The sequence below is a fragment of the Lagopus leucura genome, unplaced genomic scaffold, assembly GCF_019238085.1.
Source record: "Lagopus leucura isolate 7727_CA_CO unplaced genomic scaffold, USGS_WTPT01 Super-Scaffold_100002, whole genome shotgun sequence".
Taxonomy (NCBI): domain Eukaryota; kingdom Metazoa; phylum Chordata; class Aves; order Galliformes; family Phasianidae; genus Lagopus; species Lagopus leucura.
The window spans coordinates 50,015,662-50,021,661 of record NW_024962263.1 but is presented as its reverse complement, the minus strand read 5'-3'; positions in this window follow the sequence as shown (position 1 = coordinate 50,021,661).

The window sequence follows — 6,000 nt, the reverse complement described above, 5'->3', positions numbered from 1 at the left end:
TCCTAAAGTACCATCAGCAAATAATGCCAAGAGAAAACCCTTAGGAAGTAGCAGTAGTAGGGAGTAAAGCATATACACATGAACAGTTTTCCACTAGTCTATTCATATTTCTGAGATGATTAAAAAATACGTTTAATTTCAGCCCTCAGGTGCTCACAGAATATTAAATTAGAACCATAATTATTCTGTGTGTTGCTTATGGTGGAGACAAGTGAAAAGAGAACATCATTTAGGCGTAAGGAAGCTAATAGTTAAGAGCAAACTGTGTTGGCAGCCTTTCAGCTGAATTAAGATTCATTTTCCTGAACAGTTTTGAGACAGAGTTTGGATAAAATAGGTGAAGCTGTGATCTACAGGGAATACTGCTTCTGCATGGAAAAGTCACTGTGGACACAACACTGTGAGTTAAATCTTCAAACACTGAAATAATTATATGTTCCCAACTTCAAGGCAGACTGGCTTTCTAAACCATCAGTTGCAACAAGACCGATGATGAGGTCTTCAGCAGTGTCATGATATCTGGTGTGCCAGGCAGAGAAAATGTTACTGAAGAGATACCTGCTGTTACCAGTCTCAGTATGATATGAAAGCAGGACCTGGTCTTCTAGGCAATATTTAAATCTATAAAGCAACCCCTGGCATTTTCACACTGAGTCACTCTTTGGCCCCAGGATCTCACAGAGGCACAGTGCTTGAGGTGCCAGAGCTGTGGCACTCGGTTTTGGTTCTACTAAGAGCATTATCACACTTGGCAGTGACCTTAGCTTATTTCTGCACTCCTGTATTATTCACACACCCATGGTGGGCCCAGTGGCAGTCAGGGAGCACACACACCTTGTGTTTCACAGCAGAAGTGAGGGCAGCGCTGACCTTGGAGAGCCCCTCAAGAGTCAGCTGAACTGCTCTGAAGGGGGGACAGTACATGCAACAGGGCAAGATTTTGCAGTTTATCAGGTTAATAGTAAAGCATATGGGTTTTGAAGAACTGGAAATGAAATAGTCTTAAGTTGTGGTTTCAAGAGAAATCATGTGAGGCTTTAGACACCTAGCAATGGGGAATTCAAATGCTGCAGCGTGTTGATGGCAAGCTCTGAAGTGGGACACTCACCTGACTGCTTCAGATTTGTTCGAGACATGCTGAAGGGTTAACTTTGTGCAGACTGCATGTCAGATCAGGTATTTACTGTCCTTGTAGTGCTGGTATTTGATGAGGAATAACTTAAAGAGGCAGCATAAAGCACCGTCAATGTGAATCATGTTCTGGATGTTGCAGCTAACTGGACAGAAATGTAATTTCCTCCCTGATCCCGATCAGTTTTCTTTTCCCAAGTGTTGTAGAAATCCAATATTAATAACATGGAACCAGAGCCCTAAAGACAGTGAACAGATTGAGTAAGTGTAACAAATGAATATATAACAACCCACCAGAAATCACACCAGAATATGGGCACAGCAGTATTGATACTCTGATGTGGTAAAATAAGGTTGCAACTGTTTGTGTCAGCTTATCAGTTAACACAATTGATATAAATGATTTTGTCTTAGTTTAACCTTTTCTCAATTACCACTTCTAGCACCCCGGGGATAATTGTATTTCAAGAAAACAAATAAACCTCTCAAACCTTTGACAAAGCACAATCTCTTTTGAAGACGGTCTTTTTCAAAAGAAATCATAGCTGTAAACATGAGGTGGTGGTGGCTCATAACTTTCTTACAAAAAGCCTTTTAAAATTGACTGACAGATTCAGCCCCACCTCAATCAATTATATGGAAGCAAATGGGCTGCAAAGAAAACCTACTTAAGAAGTCACCCGGCAGGAGTTTTGGTTACTACCTAATGTAACTTACAAATTGGGTAATAAGAAAAGTAAAGAAATAACAGGCTTTAGTAACATTAGGCTAAGCTAGTATTAGTCCAATTCTTATTAGAATCATATTAACACAAAGACAAAACTTTAGCACTGTTTGTTTGAGTACATTGAGCTATGTGGGAACATAGACTTCAGAACATTAAGACATGTTGGCCTGTGATCTCTCTATAATAAATGTAACTAATGGAGTCTTCAGCAAACTAGCAGAAATCAGGTGCTTTTCAAAGTGTCAGAACTCAAATAGACTAACAAAACTGATTTAAAGACTGATCTGATTGAAATGAACACTGACTCTTGAGTACAGGCATATTTCATTTAGCACGCATACAAGGCATAACCTTCCTCACCCCCTCCAGCACTTTTAAAATTGAATAAATACTACTGAGTTAAATCATGAATAACCAAGAGCAACTAACTTGGCAGGAAAGGCAGACCTCACAGAAAGCTGTGAGAATCTTCCTGCACACACAGTTTTCCAGAGATTTGTTCAGTTCATGCGTTAATGTCATTTTGGTCATGTTTTCTTGTTCGTAAATACCTTTACACTGAAATAAAGAGAGTGCCCTACTGCTGCATCTGTCAGAGGCCATGGAATCTACAGGCTGGACTGTGCCACATTATTTGCAAATGACTCCTCACCAAGATAGCACTGCTGTGCTATCCCCAGAGCCACCAGTGCAAAGGTACCTGCCTGCGGCATGCTTGGCACTCAGCTATGCTAACAACGGGGATTTCTCATCAAAGAGCATAGAGAAGTGCTCCCGCCTTCAGCACTGTCTGGTGCCAGGGGATGGCTATATGCACAAGTGGCAAAGATGGGGCTAGATGAGTGCAGCTCTTGGTGCTCTCAGACTACAGGTACTGATGCCATGTACACTCTGCAGAGATACACTCTTAAATTACTCGTGTCCTTATTCTTCAGCTCTCTCAGTCTTCCCGTCACCTACAACTTTGAACTGTAAGTGCAGCGAGCAACTGGCAAAAGTTGTTTGTGTTTGCACCACAGTCCCCTGTTTGATTGAACACTTTTAAACCTTTTCACATGCAGTAAACTAGTAGCTTTTATACTGCTCTGTGGATCCAAGGCAGCAAAATCAAGCCTACCGTTAAACTTGGGGTTTTAGCACTTTCACTTACAGACAGCAGTAGCTGTTGGTTTGCTGCGTCAACTTTGTTGGTGTGAATATATATGTCTGTGTAACCCAAGAGACATGGACACAACACTAGGTAGGTAAATAACCTTAGCCAAATATTTGGGCTCATAACATATTTCAAATTGTGTCAGCAGGGATACAGACTACTGCTTAGATTCCACAGATTCTTCCCCCATGTGTCCTGCTTTCCCATCCCAAAACAGCCTCCTTGGGCAGTTCTGGAAATGCTTTTGAATACCCTGGAGTGGCTAATCCCACTACCTGTTGACTATCCCAGCAAAGATTTTAGCAAAGATGTGCCATTTTAATCAATAACAAAATGTAATTACCAACCATGAGTCCTACTGACATATGAGGAGAAAAAGCAAGACCATTAATCACTTTACCCTCACAGAAGAGTATTTGGAAACTCCCTTGAAGTATTTTAATGGTTGCTTAGCAGCTTGTCCCTTTTTTTTTTTTCACATGGTGGTATCTCTATCTTTGAAGACTTCTCCAGCTTTGCCATCCTGGGTAAAAATCTCCACCTCATGACTTCCTAAATTCCAGGTTTAGTACAGGAATAGACCTTGTCTTTGTATAGCTCTGGCAACTTCTGAGGGGATATCATTTCCAGGGGGGTCCCTAGTAGCAACCTGCAGTATTATATTAACTGTAGAATGATAATGAAAGCAATTAGACAGCTTTAAGCTTCATGGGAAACTATATGTAGAATTTTTTGAAAAACACAGATGCTTAATTTTACACTCAGAACTTCTCTACATGAGAGAATATCCACAGACACGATAGTTTTCCATTTGCTTGCTTCGTGTTATCTGCTCTGGCATAGGTAGAGATAACGAAGCAATTGGCTTTTATCTTGCTGTAAGTCATTATTTCATCATGGTGGTGATTTCTTTCACAGTATTCTCTCAGTGCTGCAAACTAAAATTTCATGCTCCTTGGGGGCAATGTGGGGCCTAGTGCATCTTGGGATTGTTCCATTGGAACTAGAAGCATATCTTGTTGATAGCCACTTTAAATCTGCATTTTCTGTATCCTCCTACATAAGTGTAAAAATGCTGTCATTTGTCTTCTGTCACAAGAGTTCATTGCCATCTGCCCGTGAATTTGTGGCTCGGGATGAATTAGTGACACATCTGGATGGAAACAGGATGTATTCCTGCTAGGCACCTTGTTCCTGAGCAGTCAGAAAGTGACTCTTCATCTCTTTTTAAAATTTTCTTTTCTTCTGAGCTTCAGAGTATCCTTAACCTGGGGAACTACTGACCTGTCAGCCTCACCTCTGTGCCTGGGAAGATCATGGAACAGATCCTCCTGGAAGAGATGTTACAGGTCCTGAGGGACGAGCAGATGATGAGACAGCCAGCATGGCTTCACTAAGGGCAGATTGTGCTTGACCAATCTAGGGGCCTCATATGGTGAGTGACAGCACAGCGGACAAGGGAATGGCAAATGTTGTTGTCTACTTTGCACATATACTTTATATTATTTTCTCTATTTTGTCATCAATTAAAAAAAGACAATAAAAAGCCTTCATAGCCAGCTTTACTCTCTGAGCAGCTGTGTAATCCGTAAACTTCTCAATCTCACTCTCTACCATTTTGATACATAACTTAAATATCTGGTAGAGTACAAGCCTAGCGTTTATCTCTGTGGTAATACGTGGGAACCAGCCACTGCTACAAAATGTTGCTGTTCATTCCTGTCTTTTCTTTCCTACCTTTTAACTGGGGGTCTGTTTATTAGTACACCTTCTCTCTTCTCAAGAGCCTTTAAGAATCTCGTTGAAACTTTGGCCAAGTATACTATACCAAATAAATCACCTTTGCTCACATGCTCATTGACTTTTAGAAAGAACTCTAATCAACTGCTATCTCATAAGTTCACTTTACGAGAATCACCTCAGCCTTTTCCCAGGGCATTGTACTGTCTCTTAACTATACTCATTATCTTGGTTTCTACTGGTCTGCTTTATACAAACAGATGTGGAGATTGGTTGGAGTGGATTTTGCAGCAGAATTGGAATGACCAGTGATGGCTGAGTTACTTGAGGCTGTCAAAGGATATAGTCCTGAAAATAAGCATTTGGAAAACTCATAAGCAACCAGTCTTCTTCTTTCTGATTAATTGTCAGGAGATTGACCCTGAATGAACTACTGTGGCTGTGTAGCATGCTGCTATGAAGAGGTATCCTCTCTAACAACCACAAGGGTTGCTATCCACAGAAATTTGGAAACAACTACAAAAATGGTGTTCCCTGCTTCTAGCATGCACCTTTTGTCTCCATACCAACCCAGTGAGTTTAGAAAAGAAAGACTTTTCTGTTTCTCTGCTGAATCTTACCGTCTGCTATGTTGATTAATAATAACATGAGTCTGCTTGGGAAAGACTGTGAGTGAATATTCATAAACTGTTATCCGTTTTCCCTAGTGAAAACTGAAAAAAAAAGAAGTAGTTTTCCAATGTGGTTAGTAGTATGAACATAAATGCTATTAGCATTTCTCTTCTATCCTCTTACAGTCATGGTTAAGGAAGCCTTTCACTGGGCAGGAGAAAAATCACTCCTATTTCATCATTATTTATGCATTTCCAGTGTGACAGTGGGTTTTCTCTATAGGAAGTGGAACAGTAGGCAGAGAGCCTGAGCTATACAAGCAGTATATGCTTTGAATTATAATAGAGCACTGTGCCTTGCATAAGGCTGAGACTAAAGGTTAGAGCTCGGGGTCTCTGGACAGAGGTTCAAGGATTTCAAGACAGGTCGAACAGCCTGGGGGATGTCCTCCTGAGCATGAGCTGCCAGCAGTACATAATCTGAGATGCTTGGAGCACTGGCTCCAAGGAGTGAAAATACTGTTTTTCAAACACAACTTGGATTTTTTTTTTTTTTTTTCTGAAATGGAGTAGTACATGTCAGTCCTAATGTGTGGGAGAGCTCAGTGTGCTGCATCAGAGGGACCATTTTGCAGCCT